We start from the raw sequence: 27,521 nt of genomic DNA on the forward strand, positions 1-27,521 counted from the left end.
ACTATGAGAAACCTTGGAGAGGACCGCATATGTGGGTAACCCCCCCCCCCCCCCCCCCCTCTAGGGGAGACCGAAAGCAATGGATGTCGAGTGGGTCTGACATAATATTGTGAAAGTCCAACACATCAGCGAAAGTCCAGTCCATAGTGGGGCCAGCAGGAACCATCCCGAGCGGAGACGGGTCAGCAGCGTAGAGATGTCCCCATCCGATAGGTAGTGGGTTTCAGTAGGCCTTTAAGTGTGTCCTAGTCAACGTGTCTTCGTTTTGATTCAATATTGTCTTATCTTCACCTGCTCCGAGGTAATAAAGAAACCCCAAATAAAATAAACAGCTTCCAACGGACGGCATTCTTGGTCTGTTTTTTTATAGACGACGCCAACATGAAAATGGCACACAGGACATGGAAATAGAATAAATAACAATAACGGCTGACCTAGTTTGCCATTATTCTTCGCATGGATCCATCAGCCGCACACCTCCCCCCCCACTCAAACCTCTCTCCTGCGATATGGATGGTATTTTTAGCATATTAGCTCAATATCCATTGTGCAGGTGTTGAGTGGGTCTATCCATGCGGGGTCAGATGTGAAGTCTCCAGTTCCCATGCTGATAGAAGTGACCCATTTCCTTCCGCTAGTTACACTGCAGAAGCAAGACACAGTATTATTATTATTTGTGATCCCGACAATTATAGTCCCTTGTAATTCATACATTGCTGATAATTGCCTATGCACGCTGTTCCATTCATTTGAATGTCAAAGCGTAATTGCCACTGGGACAAGGTCTCAGGTGCGACAGCGAGCATCTTGTCTATAATTGAAACCTTATTAAAACCCATCAACTCATGTGCATCATTTGGGAAGTGCTTCCAATTTTCATCAAAGTATGGGCATTTCCGACGCAATTAGAGCTACAGTGCATGTTCGATAGTGCCATTTTGAATGGTTTTATAGTATCTCATCAATAGATCTGGTGTGTCCATATATACTGTATGTTCTATCAGAAACATACATCTAATTAGATAGCTGCTAAAGTTAAAAAAAAAACTTATTTTCTGGACTATAAAGCGCACCAGTATATAAGCCACCCACTAAATTAAAGAAAAAAAAAAGTTTCTCCATATAGTAGCCGTACCGGAATATAAGCTGCAGATAAATATGTTGTGAAAAGAGTCATTTATACTGAAATATTCTGTAAATGTTTTATTTACATACCTTAATTGGTTCCAAACGGTGTCTGTAGCAGCAGTAAAACAGCTGATCAAACAAAACAGAAGCCACCGTCATGGACCCATCCATCCATCCATCCATCCATTTTCTACCGCTTATTCCCTTCGGGGTCGCGGGGGGCGCTGGAGCCTATCTCAACTACAATCGGGCGGAAGGCGGGGTACACCCTGGACAAGTCGCCACCTCATCGCAGGGCCATCACAGATAGACAGACAAAAAGATCCCGAGGCCGGGACTGACTACTCAGGACCTTCGTATTGTGAGGCAGACGCACTAACCCCTCTACCACCGTGCTGCCCCCATCATGGACCCACTAGCTGCAAAAGCTAGCTCTCCAATCAGCTAAACAGACTCAATAACTCCAGTGACGTCTTGGTGAATTTACAGAGGAATTTGTGAAACAAGCAAAATGCAAGTTGATAATGCTAATACTAAACTCGTAAACGTGGTAGCATATTCGCTAATATCGCCAGCTTCATTAAATTACGATAGCACGTACAAATATGCATGAAAACACCCCTACAGACATCACACACAGGACGGTTTTAATAAGTAAGAATTGTTTTAGTTATATTGTAAAACTTACCAACGTTGCTTGGAGTGATGAATGAAGAATCCATTCCAGTAGAAACGCCATGGACGATTAGAAGCCAGAACGGCACTTGTACTTCCAGTTGAAAGGACACATTAGAAGAAAACATTGTAGACATTCACCAGGCAGAACCTGCAGTTAGCAAACTCCTCCAAAAGATGGTGCCATACTACAAACAACACACGATTTTAGTGTCTTTGCATGTATTTAATGAAAACTATTTGCATTATGGCCCTCAGCGAATAAAAATCCATAAATTGGCAGCAGGTTTCAAAGTGTAGGAAAAAAGTAGCGGCTTATAGTCCGAAATTCACATTAGATTGATGTAATCAATGTGCAAAATGTCTACTATAAGCGACGTCATAATACTGTATTATGTTATAATAGCCCCTTTCTATTGAATATACAGTATGTTCTCAGAATGAATGCATCTGGTCAACAGTTTGTTGTCAAGACAACACTTTTTTTTGTGACACTTGTTGAACATCGTAAAGAGACACACTAGAGCAGAAAGTATGAGCTCGTTGTTGTCATGCGTTGATAAGCGGTGCATCGTGGGAGACGCCAGAAAAAAACATGTCAAGTAATTAGTAACTGGCGAGTACCTTCTGATTGACTTAGTAGCTGTTTTAATGGTAACTAACATTGTAATGTGTGTGAGAGACACATCTACAGAATCTACTAAAAAAAGATGGGTAACACTTTAGTATGGGGAACACACATTCACCATTAATTTGCTTATTAACGTGCAAATTAGTAACATATTGGCTCTTAATTAGTCATTATTAAGTACATATTAATACCTTATTCTGCATGGCCTTATTATACAACCAGTTAGCCATTAACTAAGAGTCTTCCCTCAATAACCTCAGAAGTATTGCTTATTAGTAACCCTAACCCTTATATGTTCTCCTAATGTCCAAATAACTCTAAATTAAGTCTTTGTTACTTTAATAAGCAACTAATTAATGGTGAATATGTTCCCCATACTAAAGTGTTACCAAAAGTTGTCATCGACAGGTGTACATAATCATCACTTATGATGTTATAACAGGGCTAAAAACGTCTACAACTTACCACATGTCATCTGACATCATGTCACTTTTTAAAGTGTGTACAGTGTCATGATCTCACATGAGTTTAGACTTTACTATTAGTTTCTCTATTATTTCCTGTCCAGCGCTCTTATTTTTGTTTCCACTTCCTGTTTTCCTCCACCACTTCTCCTGGCTCTCTCACCTGTCCCCGGTTTCCAATCAGGATGCTTTTTTCTGAAATCCCTGTCCTTCGGGACTGGTCTGGATCATTTTGTTTTGTCCTTCACAGCTTTCTCCATGCTTCCTGTGCACTTCCCTGCTGTGCTATTTCCGTTTTGTTTGCCCTCGACATCAACAACACCCGACACCGGACGTAACCGGGCGCGGTCATGTGACTGCCAGGCCCCGTTTTATCGGTGAAGTGGCGTCAAACATCACTCGGGCTAACGTGAAACAGTCATGTGACCACGCCCGAGTCCGAAGTGATTTGTCTTGGCAAGCAGTAATCAATAGATACATGTAGCGATCGGAATAAAACTCAATGTAACAGAGTGAAAGTTTATTTTTCCGAAAAATACTCATTAAAAATTATGTTTCTGATAAGTAGAACTTATCCAAAAAGTTACTTAAGTAAATGTAACCTGATACTAGTGCCTCAATATTTCTACCGTCGCCTTTGTAAACACATAATGCAACTTAATGGCGTCTATGACCCACGGCATCAAACATAGTGAGAGATTTGTCATGAGCCTAATTTAGATCTTTTATATTCTGGAGTTTCCGGACCCACAGGGAAGGACATAATTGAATAGTCTATGTCAAAACCTCCCCCCCCCCACACACTCCGCCAAAACCTCCCAGGGACGGGCTAACATTAATTATCTCCCGTTGCAATATGGCCTAGTTTTATAATTACTGGTCCTGCCAAATATATTACAACATAGGAATCAATGGCGGCAGACTATTCAGGCGTAGCACAGCCATACCATGTTAGGATGGGTAACTTAATATTTGCTTTCATATCATAAGTAGTTTGAGGTGTGCGTCAAATTAAGACTGGAATTTCAGTGGCATAGTTTGTTGCTTTGAGTGGAGCTTTCTTAAAATAAAGGTTTTGGGCCCCCAGGCTTATCCTAACTAAGCAGTACATAAAATGTGGATTATAGGTTTCTGAGTTTGGATAGTCTCTCACAGAAGGATGAGGTGAACTATTATGGGATGGTAGTCTGTATTTCATTTTGGAAACGTGTGATGGTGTCATGGCAACCGGAAATTATTTTTGTACCTCCTTGTTATTTTGTTGTTGTTGCGTTTGTGTCTACTTTCACCGTCTGGAGGAGCTTCCACATGGCTCCTGGCAACATAATTACCTTGCTTTGAGATCAGTCTTAGATTCTCTTTTTTTTTCTTTTTTTGTCAGCATATCCCAAATTCGTTGTGTGACTTCAGTATGAAAAAAAAAAAAATGCATGACAAGATAACTTCTAATCGTAATGTGGATGTGCACAGTGGTGCCTGGGGATACGAGTATTGTCCCGATGTAACCTTCTCACTTCCGATACGATACCGATATTGTAGCCTCGATTGTTAGGCAATACCAATAATGATCCTATATATGCAGTAATTATTACAGTAAGTATTTATTTTTATAAATGGATTTACGCTGTCTTTAAGTTTAAGTGGAGTGGTAATTGTTTTTGGTGACTCCTATTGGCTACAATAACTAATTATGTTAAGCTCATGATCCATTAACTTGGATGATGCAGACACACTTGTTACTGGATATTTTCCAAACACTTCTGCCTCAGAGACCTTGTATGTGTAAGTAATATGCAACTATACTTATTTGAAATGTGTTTATATTGACACAGGTGCTGTTTTAGACTGTAATAGTGTTCAGAACATATATTAAGTATGTATAGCCTGTGTGCTAAGCTGTTGTGTAGCTACTATCTCCTAGTAACATATAGCCAAAATTGTTATATATATATATAACAATTTATATATATATATATATATATATATATATATATATATATATATATATATATATATATATATATATATATATATATATATATATATATATATATACATATATATATGTATATATATATATATATATATATATATGTATATATATATATATATATATATATACATATATATATGTATATATATATATATATATATATATATATATATATATATATATATATATATATATATATATATATATATATATATATATATATATATATATATATATATATAGGGCTGCAACAACTAATCAATTAAAATCGATTATAAAAAAAATTGGCGATTAATTTACTCATCGATTCGTTGGATCTATGCTATGCGCATGCGCAGAGGCTACTTTTTTAAAATTTTTATTTTTAATAAACCTTTATTTATAAACTGCAACATTTACAAACAGCTGAGAAACAATAATCAAAATAAGTATGGTGCCAGTATGCTGTTTTTTTTCAATAAAATACTGGAAAGGATAGAAATGTAGTTTGTCTCTTTTATCCGATTATTAATCGATTAATCGAAGTAATAATCGACAGATTAATCGATTATCAAATTAGTTGACCAATCCGCAAACTTGACCAATCCGTAAAACTGCTTAAGTTTGCGGATGACACCACCCTCATCGGGCTCATCTCGAATGGCGATGAGTCCGCCTACAGGAGAGAGGTGGACCGGCTGACGTCCTGGTGCAGCCTCAACAACCTGGAGCTGAACGCCCAGAAAACAGTGGAGATGATTATGGACTTCAGGAAAGTCACAGCCCCACCATCCCCCCTCACCCTGATTGACTCTCCCACCCCCGTCCCCATTGTGGACTCCTTTCGTTTCTTGGGCACCACCATCACCCAGGACCTCAAGTGGGAGCTCCCTCATCAAGAAGGCCCAGCAGAGGATGTACTTCCTGCGGCAGCTGAGGAAACTTAAGGTGCCGATCGAGATGCTGGTGCAGTATTACTCAGCCATCATAGTCCATCCTGACCTCCTCCATCACAGTGTGGTTCCCCGGCGCCACAGTCCAGGATAAGAATAGACTGCAGTGCATCGTACGTGCTGCTGAGAAGGTGATTGGCTGCAAGCTCCCATCCCTCCAGGACTTGTTCTCCTCCAAGACCAGGAGGCGTGTGGGTCGGATCACAGCTGACTCTTCTCACCCTGAACACACACTATTCTACCCTCTCCCCTCAGGCAGGAGACTACGCTCCATCCAGACCCACACCTCCCGCCACCTGAACAGTTTTTTCCCCTCGGCCATCAGGCAAATGAACAATAACTCCTAACAGCAGCTCCTTGAATTCCTTGAATCCCTTCTAAGTCTGTCTGATAGCTCAGTCACAGCTCTTTTTATACCAAATATGTGTTATATGTGTTTTATGTCGCACGTTTGCACCAAGAAAAATTCCTAGTTTGTGAACCCGTTATCAAACAATGGCAATAAAACTATTCTGATTCTGATATAAAACTATTCTGAGTTGTTAGTTGCAGCCTTAAAGGCCTACTGAAACCCACTACTACCGACCACGCAGTCTGATAGTTTATATATCAATGATGAAATCTTAACATTATAACACATGCCAATAGGGCCGGGTTAACTTATAAAGTGACATTTTAAATTTGCCGCTAAACTTCCGGTTCGAAACGCCTCTGAGGATGACGTATGCGCGTGACGTAGCCCGGCGAACACGGGTATGCCTTCCACATTGAAGCCAATACGAAAAAGCTCTGTGTTCATTTCATAATTCCACAGTATTCTGGACATCTGTGTTTGTGAATCTGTTGCAATCATGTTCATTGCATTATGGAGAAGGAAGCTGAGCAAGCAAAGAAGAAAGTTGTCGGTGCGAAATGGACGTATTTTTCGAACGTAGTCAGCAACAACAGTACACAGCCGGCGCTTCTTTGTTTACATTCCCGAAAGATGCAGTCAAGATGGAAGAACTCGGATAACAGAGACTCTAACCAGGAGGACTTTTGACTTCGATACACAGACGCCTGTAGAGAACTGGGACAACACAGACTCTTACCAGGATTACTTTGATTTGGATGACACAGACGCAGACGTGCTACTGTGAGTATGCAGCTTTGGCTTCTAAGCATTTGATCGCTTGACCGTATGTGCGCAACTTTTTTTTGCGTATGTACGTAACTTTTTTAAAATATATAAGCTTTATGAACCTTGGGTTAGGTGAACGGTCTTTTGGGCTGAGTGATTGTGTGTGTTGATCAGGTGTTTGAATTGAATTGGCGTGTTCTATGGAGCTAGGAGCTAGCATAGGAGCTAGGAGCTAGCATAACAAACACGCAGGTGTTTTTATGCAGGATTAATTTGTGGCATATTAAATATAAGCCTGGTTGTGTTGTGGCTAATAGAGTATATATATGTCTTGTGTTTATTTACTGTTGTAGTCATTCCCAGCTGAATATCAGGTCACCCCCGGCTCTCACAGCATCTTCCCTATCTGAATAGCTTCAACTCCCCACTAGTCCTTCACTTGCACTTTACTCATCCACAAATCTTTCATCCTCGCTCAAATTAATGGGGAAATTGTCGCTTTCTCGGTCCGAATCTCTCTCACTTCATGCGGCCATCATTGTAAACAATAGGGAACTTTGCGTATATGTTCAACTGACTACGTCACGCTACTTCCGGTAGGGGCAAGCCTTTTTTTTATCAGATACCAAAAGTTGCAATCTTTATCGTCGTTGTTCTATACTAAATCCTTTCAGCAAAAATATGGCAATATCGCGAAATGATCAAGTATGACACATAGAATAGATCTGCTATCCCCGTTTAAATAAAAAAAAATAATTTCAGTAGGCCTTTAATATATATATATATATATATCAAATTCAGAGGTGCACAGTACAAGACATCAAATGCAGCGGACATCAAAGTGACATTGCAGAGACAGGAGACATTATGCAGGTAAAAATGTTTTTAATATACAAACACAAAACTAGTGCAGCTGAGAGTGCACACCATAGTCGACATTAGGCAGCCCAAAACAACAAAGCAAAGAAGGCACACAACAAGTAGTTCTAATGATCCATGCAACAGTGCAAAGAAACAACGTTTCCCCCCGACAGAACAGCGAGGCTGGCATGTAAGGCCCTCTGATTAGTTGTCATCGACAGGTGTGCATAATCAGCGCTCCTAGCAACGAGTGAAACCAAATAAACACTGACAACAGGAAGAACCATAAACAAGATGTTTATGACTTTATGATTAAATTATTTGATTTTAAAACACACATTTCACATTTCAGTTATTTTTAGAGGGTATAATATTTGATGAATAAATAGTTAAAATAGCATGTAGCAATATTATAGAGAACATTTTACCTAAGACGAGCATATCGGATCATATGTTTTTCCCTCGTCGTTCCACCGGTTGCTTCAAACGCTCCACGGGGATGCCCCGCTGTGGCCCGCAGGACTAATTTGATTTATTTATTCCCCGACGAAGTTGTCCCGTGTACTTTGGCCTGTTGCGGCTCAGCTGGCTCGAGTCCTAAAACGTTTGCCCTCCAATTTCTCTCTGCATGCTGTGCATTTATGGCTGGCCAGTGCCACCTTTTATAGCTCCAATTACTGAGTGCTGTTCTAAAATTAAAGCAAGCAATTAAAAGACACACCACTTACCCAAATTATATCATTGACTAAAAGGTTAATAGCAAGCACAGGCAAATAAAGTTCACTGGAAGGCAAGTTAGGGGAAGAATAAGTCCATTTCGGCCTCATTTCCCCTAATATGGTCCCCCAGCACTTGGCTTACATGTTGGGGCCACGCTATATGCAGTTAACCCTCTGCCAAGATTGTATCACACTGATCCCCCGAGCAATGATCTATATCATGAAGAACTTCCTCACCTCCATTAGCATGAAAAAACTGTGAAATGTAAGTAAAGAAACTATTTTCTGTTTTGCACCAATTTCAATAACAAATGGAGGGTTTTAGACTGCAAGCATGTGCCACTCGATTGGCCACCAATCAGTATTTTCCCTGAAAAAATATGTGATTATGCCGTTCACAGAAGCTGATCCCTGCTGGCTGATACTGTATCTAACTGTGCATGTCCATACACAGTGTGAAGCCGCTCCCCGAGGTTAATAATCCTCCATTGTGGAAAATAAACATGTTGTAAGATGCTAAACATGTTACACACCGAGTTAAAACAAGCAGTAGCAGACAAGAAGTCATGCTAATAGCTAAGCTAGCTGCCAAGTTAGCTTGAGGAACAACACAATAAATAACAGTTATCTGTAAATCTCCATACACAGTGTGTAGCCGCTCCACAGAGGTTAATAATCCTCCATTGTGGAAAATAACCAACATTTTTTACAAGTACTATTATCACTGGAGGACGAGGCTAAACATTTACACACAGAGTTAAAACAAGCACTAGCAGACAAGAGGTCATGCTAATTGCTAAGCTAGCTGCCAATCTAGCTTGACAACACATACATCACCAAAATGATTCCCGAGCACGGCCACTGCTGCTGCTCACTGCTCCCCTCCCCTCCCAGGGTGTGGAACAAGGGGATGGGTCAAATGCCTTAATATGCCTTGCATTCGCTCATTCGGGGTTTGGTGGTAGCGGGGGTGTATATTGCAGAGACACGGAAGAGTTAGTGCTGCAAGGGCTTCTGGATATTTGTTCTGTTGTGTTTATGTTGTGTTACGGTGCAGATGTTCTCCCGAAATGTGTATGTCATTCTTGTTTGGTGTGGGTTCGCAGTGTGGCGCATATTTGTAACAGTGTTAAAGTTGTTTATATGGTCACCCTCAGTGTGACCTGTATGGCTGTTGATCAAGTATGCATTGCATTCACTTATGTGTGTGTAAAAGCCGCATATATCATGTGACTGGGCCGGCATGCTGTTTGTATGGCGGAAAAGCGGACGTTACGACAGGTTGTAGAAGATGCTAAAGGCAGTGTCTTTAAGGCACGCCCCCAATATTGTTGTCCGGGTGGAAACCGGGAGAATGGTTGCCCCGGGAGATTTTCGGGAGGGGCACTGAAATTCGTGAATCTCCCGGGAAAATCAGGAGGGTTGGCAAGTATGGTTTAGTATCATAAATAGGTGTTTAGAAAGTAAGCAACTATTAACAGGAAATTAATGAGTTGAATATGTCTACAAAGAGGATAATATAACTGGTACTTGAATAGGAGGGCAGATCGATCCATAGCTCGGGGTGATACCAAGGTATATGATCAACACTAACGTGATTATATCAATATTGGTTTTTTTTTCTACAAAATTGTTTTTTTTTTGGTCGTTTTTGTTAATGTTCCAGGGAATAAGTCACAGGACATAGGAGGACTTTTACAGTACTTAATAGTAATTTATGCTTTTTTTAGTTATCGTGTACTTTGACTTTGTTTTTGAACTTTGAAATTAACAAATTTCAAATAGTTCAGTTCATTTATTTATTTTATTCACGACAAAATCAAACAAAGGAAGAAAAATAAATCAATCAACATAACATTAAAGTAAATTATGAATGAAAAGGATCAGAAATAAGTTAAAAACTTGTAATATCTGCCCCTTATCTTCACAAATACAGCATTGATTATTACAAATGTTCATTTTGCAAAAATAAACCAATAACTAAGACATAATTTTTCTCAGTCATATCTTTTCATCATCATGATTTTTAATTTTTTTTAATACAGAAAGACATTTTCCTTTTATTCCACTATCCAGTTTGTTCCATAAACTAACACCTTCGGTTGAAATACTTATTTCCATTGCCACTGTTCTAAAACTAGATTTATTAAGGATCTCTGTCCCTTTCCGATTATAATTACTTTCTCTTTTTACAAATCTGTTTTGAATGTTGTTTGGTAGCATTGTTGCATGTGCTTTGTACAGGAAATCACAAGACGTTTAACTGTTTCAATATTGGAATAGAAGAAGGCAACATCACACAGCAAACACTGTGTAAGTACACGCACACATCCACACACTACTACGACGAGGTAATAATGAACAACAAATCAATGATTGCAATACTAAAATACCTAATTTGTGGACATTCGATATCTATTTTTACCTAGCACTAACACAATTCAGTGAAAAGTTTCAACAGAGCTGCGAAACAACCCACAAACTGAATCTGAGCTTGCAAACACAGCTGAGCCAATGCTGCTCTGTCTGGGCACTGACAACACACGTCACTTAGCAACAGGCACCGCCTTTTAAAGGCACACACACTTGGGTCTCATGAATTATCTCAACTGTATTGCCAAATACATACTTTTTTTTTTTTTTCAAGTAACGCGATAAGTACTTCCCCTAGTGTTAAATTGCATGTAATATAGCAGGGGTGTCAAACTTGTTTTCATCAAGGGCCACATCGCAGTCATGGCTGCCCTCAGAGGGGCCGATTGTAACAGTAATGTAAGAATATAAAAGTGTAATCGCCTTATTATATTATTGCCTAGGCATTTGATTATTTTATTTTTTATGTACGTACATATTGATGGATAACTTGCTCTGAAATCGTAAGTAAAGGTGACAAGCAGATTTTAAGTATTTATAGTTATTTTTACAATCCATCACACTATAAGGATTAGGGGTGCTAAAAAATGTTTTTTTATCACATTCGAATCCCGATTTTTTTCAGTAATTTTCAAAAATCGAATGTATTTTTTTTTACAAATTACTAAAAAAAAACGATTTGAAGTATTGTTATTTTTTACAAACTATCACACAAAATATAATAATTAGGGGTGCTAAAAAAATATATATTTTAATCACATTCGAATCCCGATTTTTTTAGTAATTTTCAAAATTCGAATTTTTTAATTTTTTTTACAAATTAATTTTAAAAAATAAAGATTTTAAGTATGTATTGTTATTTTTACAAAATATCACATGGTATATAATAATTAAGGATGCATACATTGTTTTATTTTTTTTATCACATTCGAATCCCGATTTTTTTTGTAATTTAAAAAAAATCGAATTTATTATATTTTTTTTCACAAATTGATTTAAAAAAATTTTTTTTTAGGCCATCTCTATGCTTACTTGATGCACATATGTGTCATACGTCAGCAACCAAAAGGAGGTTTTGTAACCTGTAAGCTGTTTTGTTAAGGTGTTGTTGTTATTATACCAAATAATACACTTCAAAAATCAGTTTGAATCGAGAATCGTGTTGAATGGAGTATCAATTATGAATCAAATCCTCACCCCAAGAATCGGAATCGAATGGCGAGGTGCCCAAAGATTCACACCAATAACAATTGAATATTTGTATATATATCAACGTTTAAAACATATGAAAGTTCTTGTATTACATACATTTTTTCTGTCAAAATGGAAACAATGAAAACATTTAGTAAGAAATATGAAGTATGCACATTATTTCAAGGCTTTCGCGGGCCACATTAAATGACATGTCGGGCCGGATCTGGCCCCCGGGCCTTGAGTTTGACATATGTATTATAGAGTAATTCCGTTAGTAATTAAATTACTTTTTGGGGATATAATTAATTATTTTTAAAAATAAACGACTCATGGATGATCGGAATCAGCAGCACAAAAGCCTGATGGGAACATCCCTACCGCAGACTCATTGTCAGTCTACATGCTGGTGCAGTGGATTCTTTCTAAAGTTGGAGTGTGTCAGCAGTTTCCCTGACCTGCATCCAACCGCGCACCTCTGGGACTTCATGTCTTGAGATACCCCAGGAGAATTCTTCCAGGCCCGTGGAGGCCACACACACGACTGAGCCTCATTTCTATTTGTCTTGAGGAATTCCCACAAAAAGTTGGAACTGCACACAACTCACACGTCCTTTACAAAATAACTACCACACTATTTATAGGGACGAGTCGTAAAAAATATGCACCATTCAAAACATGTTTTTCTGTTCGCTCCCTTCATACATGTTCTTTGTTTACAAAAATGCCTATTTCTGTCAAATATTGTTTCCAAATCTGTGTTAGTGAGCACTTTTTATTTGTAGAAATAATTAATCCACCTGACATATCAAGACACTAGTTAGTAGGGATGAATAAATGGCACATCAGTGAGTGTTAGGAACACTCACTACCTGTATTGACACTGCACTGATACTGCGTGTCATAATGTTCATCCGCCAGCTGATGGATTGTACGATAAATTCATACATAGCAGATGTATCGTATTTTGCGTGCTATAACCACCAAATTTAAGAGGAAAAAAAGATTTGTACATATGTTAACCGCATTGGATTATAAGCCGCAGATATATATATATATATATACACTGTGAAATGAGATATTTGAGTGATTGGAGGGAAACCTTAATTGTCTCCAAACGATATCTGTAACATGGCAGTAAAACGGCTGATCAAACAAAACAGAAGTCATCCATCATAGCTCTTCAATCAGCTAAACAGACTCAATAAGTCTGCAGTGATGTTTTGGTGAATTTACGAAACTGAAACAATACAAAAAGAATGCCATTGTAAGTTAATAATACGAGCACAGACAATTGTGAACCTGTTAGCAAACTGGCTAATGCTAACGACGTGAGCGTGATTACATTACGAGAGCACGTACAAATATGCATGAAAACACTCCTACAGACATCACACATGGGACCGTTTAATAAGTATGAATTGTTTTAGTTATATTGTAAAACTTACAAATGTTGCTTGAAGCGTTGACCGAATAACCTTTCGAGAAGAAACGCTATGGACAGTTATACTTCCGGTTTGAGGCACGAAACAGGAAGTGCATTTTCCACTCGCAGCACCTGCAGGGAGCGAACTCGTACAAAAGATGGCGCCTTAGAACAAACAATAACACCCATTTTCCGTGTCTCTGTCGGTGTAATATGAAAACTCATTTTCAAATACAAAACATAATGGCCGTTTGCGAAGAAAAATCCATGAATTAGTCGCACCGTTTTAAGCCGCAGGGTCCAAAGCGTTGGGAAAAAAAGTAACTTTGTTTTTTACAAATGGCTGAAATATGTAAGACACGAACAACTCTGGTCAATGAGCCAAATAGTAAACAGAAAAAAAACATTTACCTTATTTGGTGCTCTAAAATTGTATTTTTCTCGATAATGGAGACGAAAATCGATGTGAAACGCGACGAGCTACTCTTCCGACTTATTTCAGTTCGAGGTGGAAAAAGGTGCTTCCTAATAAACAATTTGGCGCTTTACATCGAGACATGGAGGCACACAGTATCGCTCCTTACATTTTATGATGCATCAACGCTTCAGTATCGTTTGACCCGTCACTGCTAATCAGTTCTTTCACCCTACATAACTGTTAAACCCGATAACAGATGGCGGATGAAACCGACACAATCGTGTCAATACAGGTAGTGAGTGTGCCATACGCTCACTGAGACATCCTTTACTCATCATAGCACTTTGAGGTTTGTTATTCAAATGTAAAGTGCAATACAAATACAATCTATTATTATTATCACGACTAATTAAACAGCATGATTATTGCTAAGGTGTGCAAGTCTTGAGGGAACGTTAAGGCAAAATTGTCCGTAAAATTGAATATCCAATTCCCTACCTTAAACCATCTCCAAAGACGCTTCAGAGCAACGTTTCTGAAAGGATGACAGAAGACAATATTCAAACGCAACATTATGGATCTCTCTGCGCAGTAATAGACCCACTAACCACATCGTGCCGCTTAGGTAAGCAGGGTGAAAATAAAGTGCAATTGTGCGTAATGGTGGAAAAAATGATGTTTCCCAGTTGCATAAGTAAATTACGGGGCCAAATATACCCGTTAACATTCTATACATGACGGAGCAATCTAATTGGGTGTCAGTAAGTCAGCACAAAAACAAGATTCAGCGGAGCACTGCACCACTTGCACCATTGTGCTGTCGACTGGGTTGCAATGATATTTGTCTCCATTTCTCGTGGAATTGTCCATTTTATTTCAATATTGAGCGTTTTCGCCGCTTTGAACCTACTGAACTTCGGCCTGTATGTAACATTTCTGGGGCCGTACTTATCAAGCTTCTTAGAATTACTCCTAAGAAGTCTGCTAAGAGTTGACTTAAGAGTAAATAAATTCTTCGCTGAAAGCTGCACTTAAAAGTTAGTTATCAAGCGTCTTACTCACACTTTCAGCGAAGTGTAGGACTGAATCTTAAGTGTCACACTCAGAGCTGAATTACGACATTACTATGTGCCGTAAACGGAATTTTAGGTGACGTCATTTCTGTGTCCATAGAAATGACCAATCACGGAAGGGAATCCGTTGTCTAAGAATAAAGAAATATCTTGGAAATATTTAAGTGGACAATGGGAGTGTATATTTTGACAATAAACTACAAAATAATACAAAACAAACTAGTCCCCGCCGGCACTCACGCTACCGCTCCCTCTCTTCTCTCGCCCACACACTCACTGACGTCACTCACCTCACGGCCACACACATACGCTACTGTCATAACATTTTCTTTCCAATTCATTAATTAGGCAACTAATTTGAAACTGGTGTGGGTGGCTCTATATATACTAGCCCACTGCAATCGAAAAGTATTAAATATGTGACAAAAATAATATCCGCTCTGTCTAAACGATACCGTTTGATCAGCTGCTCGTCATCAAAAAAAACAAAAACATTGTTCCGTTCCCTGAACGTTCGCGCACGTCTCTCTCGCCTCAGTGCCATCCCCTGCTGGCAACTCCTAACCACTTAAGACACCTCTGAAGGTCTCTTAAATATCGTGGAGAGTAGGAGTGATTCTTAGACTTAAGAACGTTGATAAAAAGCTTTTATTCTTAAGTTTGAGAGTAGGACTAAATTTCCCAAATTCTCAGGACTTAAGTGTAAAATGGCACTCTAAGAAGCTTGATAAGTACGGCCCCTGGTCTGCAACTTGGAAATGACATCGTTTCTTACCTCTTCAACATGTAGTCTGATTATTTGTGGGATTTTAAATGCGAGCAATATCATTACACCTATTCCGAAAAGCACAATGGTTTTATAGCCATGCTACACTATATTGCCAAAAGTACTTGGCCATCCATCTAAATTATCAGAATCAGGTGTCCTAATCACTTAGCCCACAGGTGTATAAACACAAGCACTTAGGCATGGAGACTGTTTCTACAAACATTTGTGAAACAATGGGCCGCTCTCAGGAGCTCAGTGATTTCCAGCGTGGAACTGTCATAGGATGCCACCTGTGCAACAAATCCAGTCGTGAAATTTCCTCCCTCCTAAATATTCCAAAGTCAACTGTCGGTTTTATTATAAGAAAATGGAAGAGTTTGGGAACAACAGCAACTCAGCCACAAAGTGGTAGGCCACGTAAACTGACAGAGAGGGGTCAGCGGATGCTGGAGCGCATAGTGCAAAGAGGTCGCTGACTTTCCAATTAGCCCACATACAGTATGCAGAGAGCTTCATGGAATGGGTTTCGAAGACCGAGCAGCTGCACCTAAGGCATACATCACCAAGTCCAATGCAAAGCGTTGGATACAGTGGTGTAAAGCAGTGGTCCCCAATAACCGGGCCGCGGCCCGGGCCGCAGAATAATTTTTTATTAATTGTTTTTATTTTTTATTAAATCAACATAAATAACACAAGATACACTTACAATTTGTGCACCAACCCAAAAAACCTGGACATGTTTCAAACATTGGCGGGGTTTTTGCGTGAGATTGAGCCTGCGCCTTCATTCACCAAGCTGCTGCACGATCACCTGTCTGTGCTTTTAAAAGAGTTTGAGCTTCCCAACTTCAAAAGACCCACGAACTGCCAAGGAATGGATCCGCGACCCATTTGTCAACAAAGCAGATGAATTCAGCATGTCTGTACAAGAATAAGATCAAATGCTGGAGATCGCAAATGACGGCAGCCTTAAAAGTGTATTTCAGACAAAAACTCTGCCTGTTTTCTGGATTAAAGTCATGGCAGAATACCCAGAGATCGCCACCACAGCACTGAAAACACTGTTGCCATTTCCAACATCCTATCTGTGTGAAGCGGGATTTTCTGCAGTGACAGCCACCAAAACAAAACAACGTAGCAGACTGGACACAAGCAACACACTTCGGGTGTATTTGTCTCCCATTACCCCAAGTTGGGACCGTCTCGTTGCAGAGAAACAAGCTCAGGGCTCCTATTGATTTAGCGTTACGGTGAGTTAAAAATCTCATGCACTTTATATTTGTTTTTAATGTTGTATCTGCATCTTATTTTGAAGGCATGTAAACGTTACCATAGCAACGAAAATCAGAGCGCGTTTGGGTAGAGGGAGGTGAGGGAGAGGAGGAGCTTGTGAGTCGACTCGGGCACACAAACATGCAGGAGGCTTATCTGACGGTTCAAACTGACAACTTTATTCCAGCTGTTGAAAAATAACATTCATAATGAAAGTAGTGTGGAATTGCTAATTCTTGTCATTTATATATTTTTCCACATGATTTTTTTATTTATGTAATGGGCAGAGAGGAAGTTACCAGAGACGTTGATGTTATACTGATGTTATGTTGTTGGCGCAATGTGCTAATAAAGGTCCATATGAGTACACAGTGGATTCACGTTTATTATTTTACTTTTTTCATGAAACCCGATAGAACATCTTTGGGCTGAATTAGAACGGAGACTGAGAGCCAGGCCTTCTCGACCAACATCAGTGTGTGACCTCACCAATGCGCTTTTGCAAGAATGGTCAAAAATTCCTGTAAACACACTCCGCAACCTTGTGGACAGCCTTCCCAGAAGAGTTGAAGCTGTAATAGCTGCAAAAGGTGGGCTGACATCATATTGAACCCTATGGGTTAGGAATGGGATGGCACTTCAAGTTCATATGTGAGTCCCCCCGCGACGCTGAAAGGGACAAGCGGTAGAAAATGGATGGATGGATGGATGGACAAGTGAGGCTCTGGCCTGACTGCACCGCCCTGCTTTGCAGTCATATAGTTAAAAATATGCTGTCCATGGTTTTTACCTTGCACCCTAGTGGTTCTGGCTTGCTTCTGATTTAGCATTTTGAGGCGTCACCAGAATATAGTTATTAAAGTTGAAAATGCCTTGGTGTTAAACGGTCACATTGCGGCGCCCAACAACAGCAAAGCCATTCATCTACTGTGACAGGCAGTAATAAGGTGTAACATTCATCAAGCTTGTCACAGATTGTTTGCTTTGCCATTTAGCCACCCTGCTCTCATCATTAGCATCTTGCTATTTCATTGAACTCGCTACATTATCATTATGTCTGCGCACTGAACTCCTCAAGCACCCCTGTTTTTTTAACGACTCCCAGTTAATTTTTTTTTTTTTTTTTTATCAGCCATGAATTGTTAATTAAAATGCTGAATGGGCACACTTCACCAAATTTTGTTGTTTGACCTTTTCTGGAAGCCGCGTGCAGCAGTTCCGGGGTATGAGGCGGTGATGAATGGATCATGTGCTATCCCAGCTGGCAGGCCTCTTTGGGAAAAAAATAATGGGGACATAGGACGCGAGAAAAGGGGATTGCAAGGTGGAAAAAAGCGGGAGGTTCTCTCCAGTTTCCGAGACCTGAATTAGCCTTTTTTGGAGCGTGACTGCCTAATTGAAGAGTGGTCATTTATCATGCAATGTCCTGTTAAGTGAAGGACCCAGCAGGCACAAGACCTTAAAACAATGTTGAGAACTTGTGGAATTAAGTCCTGACGTTGAGCAACTCAAACATAACATTGAAACAACATGCTTTTTGACGACGCTCAATCAATGTTGGGTTCTGACATTGATTTGACCTTTGAAATTTGGTCATTTCCCAACCAATATTCTACAACACAAATACAACGTTGAAACAACATGCTTTTTAACGACGTTAATTCAATGTCAGGATCTGACGTTGATTTGACCTTTGAAATTTGGTCATTTCCCAACCGATATTCTACAACACAAATACGTTGAAACAACATGCTTTTTGACGACGCTCAATCAATGTTGGGTTCTGACATTGATTTGACCTTTGAAATTTGGTCATTTCCCAACCAATATTCTACAACACAAATACAACGTTGAAACAACATGCTTTTTAACGACGTTAATTCAATGTCAGGATCTGACGTTGATTTGACCTTTGAAATTTGGTCATTTCCCAACCGATATTCTACAACACAAATACGTTGAAACAACATGCTTTTTGACGACGCTCAATCAATGTTGGGTTCTGACATTGATTTGACCTTTGAAATTTGGTCATTTCCCAACCAATATTCTACAACACAAATACAACGTTGAAACAACATGCTTTTTAACGACGTTAATTCAATGTCAGGATCTGATGTTGATTTGACCTTTGAAATTTGGTCATTTCCCAACCGATATTCTACAACACAAATACGTTGAAACAACATGCTTTTTGACGACGTTAATTCAATGTCAGGATCTGATGTTGTTTTGACCTTTAAAATTTGGTCATTTCCCAACCGATATTCTACAACACAAATACAATGTTGAAACATGCTTTTTAACGACGTTAATTCAATGTCAGGATCTGACGTTGATTTGACCTTTGAAATTTGGTCATTTCCCAACCGATATTCTACAACACAAATACGTTGAAACAACATGCTTTTTGACGACGTTAATTCAATGTCGGGATCTGACGTTGTTTTGACCTTTTAAAAATGTGGTCATTTCCCAACCAATATTCTACAACACAAATACAACGTTGAAACAACATGCTTTATGACAACGTTAATTCGATGTCAGGATCTGACGTTGATTTGACCTTTGAAATTTGGTCATTTCCCAACCAATATTCTACAACACAAATACGTTGAAACAACATGCTTTTTGAAGACGTTAATTCAATGTCAGGATCTGACGGTGTTTTGACCTTTGAAATTTGGTCATTTCCCAACCAATATTCTACAAACACAAATACAACGTTGAAACAACATGCTTTATGACGACGTTAATTCAATGTCAGGATCTGACGGGTTTTGACCTTTGAAATGTGGTCATTTCTCAACCAATATTCTACAAACACAAATACAACATTGAAACAACATGCTTTATGACGACGTTAATTCAATTTTAGGATCTGACGTTGTTTTGACCTTTGAAATTTGGTAATTTCCCAACCAACAACGTTGTCTCAATTTACAAAAACAACTGTTTTGCAACATTGTTTCAAAGGGCATGTATCTATAATCAACGTTGTATCGATGTTTTGTGTCTGCTGTGGAGGAGAGCTCGAGGTAAAGGATATAATAAATGAAATAATAACACATTTTTGGTCCCGTTTTATTTGTTGAATGTTAAGTAAGTTTTTAGTGTCATCTAATATGAAAATTGTTGTTGTTTTTTCTGAAAAAAGGACACAAAATGTATTTACCTGGGACCTTTATGGGTCTTTTTCATAGTAAAGTAAAATAAAGTATGCCCACAGGAGTTGTAATGGAATTCATCTCAAAATTTGCATTGTCTGTTCTTTGCTAAGTTATTTTTAGCACGAGCTACTGAGTGAGTATACGTTGGAGTTCCCCTGGACCCTTTGTTCCCCATTGACTCCCTTTTATAATAGTCATTTTTCGATATTCTGTAAACCTGTTATTTTATCATTTCTTTTTCCATGAAAATCAAATGACTTCAAGCATTTCCCTTTGAAATATGTGCAAACCCTATTGGAGGTCTAATTTCACCCCTCAACCATTAGATACCACCAGAGGACCATAGAGCAGTGTTGCCCATTGTTGGGTCGTGAGCAACCCCTAGAGGACCGCCAAAATAGATCTGTTTCTCAGCTGTGGTCTGTATGGGCCGTAGTGGCACTCAATTGTAATACACTTTTTCACCACTTGTGGTAGTAATGACAGTCTCAAACAAACGGAAGAAGTCTGGAGAATTTTCTGAAGCGCAAAAATTATGACTAAAGCGGTGAAGCTGTATTTTCTTTTGCACTTAGATTTTATTGAACATTTAGTTAAGAAATATTTGTTAGACTTAGAGACTGGGACTTCCTTTTAGTGTTATTCAAATTGTAACTTGACAGTACAGATAACGACGACATGTCGTTGCATTAGCTCGTTGTAGTGCAGGATAAAAGAGCAATAAGGTGCAGATATAAATAAATAAATTACTGTACAGATAAATATATTGCACTTTTGCATATGCATCCACGTTTATAGATGTATGTTTTATTGTCTTTATATTCCAGCGAGCTAATCCGTTTTGAGGGGGAATTGAGGGGATTATTATGATGCGTTCAAGAGTCTTATGGCCTGAGGGAAGAAGCTGTTACATCTGCTACGGAGGTCAGCAGTGAAAACAGTACTTGGTGCGGGTGGGAGGAGTCTCTACAGGTTTTCTGAGCACTGGTCAGGCAGCGGCTTTTATTATCATTATTAATTATCTTAGCATTTCATAGTTGTATGTACATTTGTTTTATATTTTTCTCTGGCAGTATATTTGATCCAATGTATTTTTGTAATCCACCTGACCTCAGCCTTGATAATAATTTTTGTGATTAATATGCTTTCATATAATTTGACAAGGCCTATCCTGTTAAACTCTAAGTAGGTTAGACATAATTATTGAATATGATTAAAATCAGGATTCAATGGTAGTATTTGAGTCGGTCCCGGGCCCCTCTGTAGTGGACAAGTTGGGCCCCGAGATTGAGTACCATATAATTGTATTAGACTCATTGTTGCTTTGAATCTGTTAACAACTTATATGTAATACTAACAACGTTGTTGAGTTGGTATAGTGACATAAGAGTTGTGTGCGGGTGTGGTTACAAAAATATTGTGCGTTAGGGATGTGCGTATCGATCCTGTGGTATCGATATATTTATACTCACACGCTACTCATTTGGCATGACTTTTCTGAAAAAAGTATCGATATAAACCAAAAAACGGGGGGTGCAAGCATCACTTTCAGATGTTTTTGATTACTTACTTAACTTACTATGTGCTGGGACACCCCTGTACCTGGCAGAGTCACGTCACAGGAGACAGCGAATGAGCGTCGTCAACGTGCAACACACACACAGCCAGCCGACAGCGATGCAGCCAGGCATATCCAGTGTTGTCCAATTGTTGACTTAAAACAGGCATTGTTCATTTTATTGTTTTAGTAATGTTTACTGAATATTTTTGTTTAAATTATTATCCTAAATTCAAATAATTTCCACACATACTGTTAGTTGAAAATTGCTAGAGTATTTAAAACAAGATAAGAAAGAGATACAATGGGTGAGGGCCGACATCCGGGCAACTGAGCTACATACGGGTTCTTCGAGCCATAGCAACCAGACTGGTGTTGAAAACAAACCGTTGCCATTACTCTTTAACCTGTCGACCTACGCTGGTTAAACCCGTCATTCTGCCTCCAAAATGCCGAAAAACTGTGTTGTTTTTGGTTGTGCTAACCACAACTGGAAACAGGGAAAACAAAGGTTGTATTTTGTTCTGCCAAAGCGTGATAAAAACCCACAGAGACGAGACAAATGGCTCGCAGCTTTACACTGGGAAAACGAGGACGGTTCTCACTGGAGTCCCCCAAAGTCCCGGGTCGTGTGTTCGGATCACTTCGTTTCTGGTAAATATAAGGAACCAAAATCCACCTTCTTAACCACAACTTGGCTATACGTCCGTGCTAATGCTGTACTTGTTGAATTTGTACCTTATAACGTTCGACAGCTGAAGTTGTTGTACAAAAATAACATGCGGTATATACTATATAGTCTAGGGGTCACCAACCTTTTTGAAACCAAGGGCTACTTCTTGGGTACTGATTAATGCGAAGAGCTACCAGTTAGATACACACTTAAATAAATTGCCAGAAGTAGCCAATTTGCTCAATTTACCTTTAACTCTGTTATTATTAATAATTAATGATATTTATCTTTGTGGAAACACTGATCATCTTAAAGATTTCTCACAATAAATATATATAGAAACAGATAAATATCAATATGCAACACTTTATTTTTATATTTTCTCTAAGTGCACATTTTTCAAATTGAACATTTTCAAATGATCACTTCTAAGACAGTCTTGTGAAATCACAATATCCCATTTTAACTAGCTAGCCACTAACCTGTTTTAACAAATCATGAATTACTTTGCACCATGTTTGTACAAATAATAACTCATGTAAAATACAAAAGTAAACTCTCAAATTTTTAAATCATGTCACACTTTGAACTGGACACCAAATCTGTTATCTGTTTCTTTGTCAGTTAGTGGGAAGCCTGGCATTGCATGCTGTTAACTAGTGTGTTGTACTCTGGTGTGTAACTTGACACTGCAACTCTGAGTGAGTCTTGCAGATGTGCATCAGTGAGGCGTGTTCTGTGTTTGTTCTTGATGAAGTTCATGTCAGAAAAGGCTGATTCACAAAGATAAGATTTTTCCTCATTGTTTGCGGAAACTTCTTAATCTTTTGGACATATTTTCACAGCAATCTGGCCTTAAGCTTAATTATGATAAATGTAAAATGTTAAGGATCGGAAATCTAAAGGGAACGTCCTTTCGAATGGAATGCAAAGTGCCTGTTTTGTGGACAGATGGACCAGTTAACATACTTGGTGTTGTTGTCCCAGAAAATCTGGAAGATCTAGGCTCAGTAAATTATGATAATCGACTAAGAAAGCTGGACAAAATTATGCAATTATGGAAAGGGAAATCCCTAACCTTGTATGGTAAATTGACTATTGCCAACTCGTTAATTATTCCTCAATTTATTTATTTGTTTTTGTCATTACCAGCTCCATCACAAAACTTTTTTAAGATTTATGAGCGGAGGGTCTTCGATTTTGTCTGGAACGGCAAACCAGAAAAGATTAAAAGAAAGGTTTTGTACAAAGAGTATGAATATGGGGGCCTGAAACTTCTCAACCTTGAAGCTATGTGTCTGTCTTTAAAAGCATCAATTGTTCCAAAGATGTATTTAAACATTGAGTGGTACAAAAATGTCCTGTTGGACAAAAAACATGTACTGTATCAAAAGAAATGGTATCCTTTTTTACAAGTGATCCCCTCCCAGAGAGTCTGCTGGGAAACATGGCGGGGTTCATAAAGGAAACAATCCACTCATAGTGGTGTTTTCAATTTTATGTGCCAGAAAAAAGAGACGATATTTTGCAGCAGTTAATATGGATGAACTCTAATATTGTAATAGATGAAAAGCCTTTCTTTTGGAAAAATATGTTTGAAAGAGGAATCATTTTTGTCAATGATATTATCAATGAGAATGGTAAAATTATGAAGTATGATGAATTTAGAGCTATGTATGGTGATGCTTGCTCAAGCTTTTCATTTTATCAACTAACTGGAGTAATTGGGAAAAGATGGAAACAAATAATTAATTATGGAACTACTAAATTATTAGTTTGTAAACCTCTAATAAGAAATTCTAGTTGGCAAAAAGGAACTAAAATAAATAGAATTTTTATTTAATAAAGAAATCTTTGAAGGCTGCCTCATACAACACAAATGGAAAATGGGAGGACTTTTTTGACTGCCCGTTGCCATGGGATGCCATATTCAAACTAATCTATAAAACCACTATCGATGTGCAAAATCGTTATTTTCAAATTAAAATTATTTATAACTTCTTACCCACAGGGAAAATGTTAAAATTATGGAATATGACAGAGTCAGATGATTGCCGATTTTGTTGTCAGGAGCCTGAATCCACCCTGCATTTGTTTTGGTATTGTCATATTGTGTCTTTGTTTTGGGTGGAAGTTGAAAAAATGTGTTTAAGGATTGGTTTGTTTATGAAGCTTAATGTGGTTTCTGATATTTTAGGAGAGTTCATTGACAATCATGATTTAGTCAATTTAATTATAGTACTCGGTAAAATGTTTATTTTTAAGGCCAAAATCAGATATTCACTTAGTATTACTTTCTTTAAAACATTTATTCAGTATTTTCTAACTTTAGAAAGTTACATGGTTGAAAACGATAATGATGCGAAAAAACATTAAAAAAAAGATGAGAAGTCCTCAAAGGCTTATTTTGAAAGTGTAATTATGTTTATAGATTATATGATATCTGTTGTTGTGTTCCCTAATTTGAGTGACCTGGACATAATCTGGACTGTACATAAATGCTTATTTTGAAAATGTAATTTTGTTTATAAATTATATGCAATCTGTTGTGTTCCCTAATTTTTTTCTGTGTACATGAATGAAGGTGTCTGTTGCTGAGTCCGACTTGGACATTATCTGCACTGGGCCTGGTTTAAAAAACCCTTTAAACAAATCTAATTTCATTGACAACCTGGTCTGTTGAAGATAAGGCCCTTTTTTTAAAAATAAAATAAAATAAGATAAATAAATAAAAAACATTTTCTTGGATAAAAAAGAAATTAAAACAATATAAAAATAATTACATAAAAAATAGTAATTAATGAAAATGTTAGTGGACCAGCAGCCTATACAATCATGTGTGCTTCAGGGACTCTGTCCCTTGCAGATGTGTTGTCTATGTTGTGGGAACCAGAATATTGGTAGCAGAAAGAATTAACCCCTTTTGTGTGAGTGGGTGTGGATGAGTGTGCATGGGGGAGGTTGTTTGGGTTGATGCACTGATTGAAAGTGTATCTTGTGTTTTTCCTATGTAGATTTAATTTTAAAAAAAATAAATAAATAAATAAAAATATATATATATATATTTTTATTTTTATTTATTTTTTTTAGAACAGGCCCGCGGGCGACTCATCTGGTCCTTACGGGCGACCTGGTGCCCGCGGGCACCGCGTTGGTGACCCCTGATATAGTCTATAGCCTAGCTAGCTATTTTCGAAAACCGGACAACGAGAGGATACCAAAGGCAGCGTTAAGATGGACTCCACCGGGAAAACGTAAGCCAGGGCGGCCAAAGAACACCTGGCGAAGAACAGTTGAAGGGGAGCTGAAAGAGATGAAGCTTACATGGGGCGAGGCACAGAGACGAGCACAGCAGCGAGATGAATGGCGTCGAGTCGTCGAAGCCTTATTTCCCATCCGGGAAGAAGAGGATTAAGTTAAGTAAGTAATATACTATATAGTCTATAGCCTAGCTAGCTATTTTCGAAAACCGGTTTCGTTTAAATTTGCACTTAACAGTTGGGTTTTTAAAAACCAATAAACCCTATAATTTTCATGTTGCCATTCAATACATGTAGCCCTCAAATCTCTCAATATTGTATACACTAACACTTGATCTTGTTGTTGATAACTTTCGCATCTTTCTTAGTAGCGCGCAGGCTAAGCTAACTAGCAAGCTAAGCTAAGCCTGAGAAGCTTTAAAGTTCACTGAGACGAGTCTGACGCAAATAATACATTTTCGTTTTTTCACACGATATGCGAATAAGTAAAAATGCGTAAATGAAGGATTTAACGCCGACTTCCAAGCCACAACGCTCGTTAAATGCTTTTTCTGTCAATGCTGTGTTCGCTGTGAGCTGGTTTGTTTTCAACGAATTCCCGGTTGCTAGGGGATTGGTAGGCGGAAGTGACGTAGGTCCGCCCTCACCCATTTGGAGATTCTTCATCTTTGCATTAGTTTTATTTTTTTCCAAGAAAATCTTGAAATATATGATTGAATGTGATTTTGGTTTTAATCTGTAACATGATTTCTTACATTTCGAAAACATTAGCCTATTTCATATTTCATTAATTGCTAATTATATCACAAACTTTAAAAAATAACTGCAGCTTCTTGCGATTCGGATTTGACAGTTAATTGGAAAGCCCTAATATCTCATTATTATTATATATAATATATAATTATTATTATATATAATATATAATTATTATTATATATAATATTTAATTTATTTTTCATATTTATGTTATTTATTTTAATGTTACTTTTATTATATATTGACCATAATAAATGTGGTATAAATGGTCTGTATTTGTCTTAAATAATAATAGTAATAATATTTTTGACTGACAAAAATTGCCAATAAGAAATTAATGGTATCGGTATCGGTATCGATGAAAATGCAAGAAAAAGTATCGGTATCGTATCGAATCCTAAAAGTGTGGTATCGCCCATCCCTATTGTGCGTGCAAAAAAAACTGTTATAAAACATTAATTAAAAAAACTAAACATATAATATTCTCATCTCAGTGTGGGAACTGGAGACTAAACATCACGCTAAACTCTATCCATAATGAACACATGAGCCGTCACTGTTTTCATTCGGTTCATTCACCATGGCACATGGTGAATGAACCGAGTGAAAACTGTCAAAAAAGGACAGAAAAAATAAAGAATAAAGTGCCTGTTGGCTTTTTAATATGACAATGCATAACTTAATGCAGTCTGAATTAGCATAACCTGCGATTAGCATAGCGTTTTTTAACATAGTTTTTAAACCAATTATAAAATATTTGCATGAAATAATGACTGATATCTGTACACAAACAACTGATTAATGCACCACTACTACTTAAAACATCGATTTGTCAGTCCTGTGTTAGGGATGCGAACAGATTGCTGCTCAAAACCTAATGGCTTACCTCTCTGTCTTTGTTGTGACGAAAACAGGAAGTGATGTGTGTTGTGTGTCAATCTTACCACTGAATTGAATACACAAAGCTTCGTATCCTTTAGAATGTTTATTATTAACTACAGACCGACAGGGACATCACATTGCCGGCCGGCTCCGTCACATGTGTGTGGTGTTACATAA

At 38.2% G+C, this 27,521-nt stretch overlaps 1 long non-coding RNA gene across 1 annotated transcript; it reads right to left on the reverse strand.

Annotated features, from left to right (window-relative positions):
- Positions 1 to 405: 405 nt before the first annotated feature.
- LOC133642673 (uncharacterized) lies at positions 406 to 27,382 on the reverse strand. The gene is made up of 5 exons (XR_009824583.1): positions 27,349 to 27,382; positions 21,786 to 21,929; positions 14,430 to 14,466; positions 1,817 to 1,897; positions 406 to 643 (listed from the first exon to the last, which is right to left on the reverse strand). It is a non-coding gene; the product is annotated as an uncharacterized LOC133642673 (long non-coding RNA).
- Positions 27,383 to 27,521: the final 139 nt, after the last annotated feature.

The sequence above is a fragment of the Entelurus aequoreus genome, linkage group LG01 (genome assembly GCF_033978785.1).
Source record: "Entelurus aequoreus isolate RoL-2023_Sb linkage group LG01, RoL_Eaeq_v1.1, whole genome shotgun sequence".
Lineage (NCBI taxonomy): Eukaryota > Metazoa > Chordata > Actinopteri > Syngnathiformes > Syngnathidae > Entelurus > Entelurus aequoreus.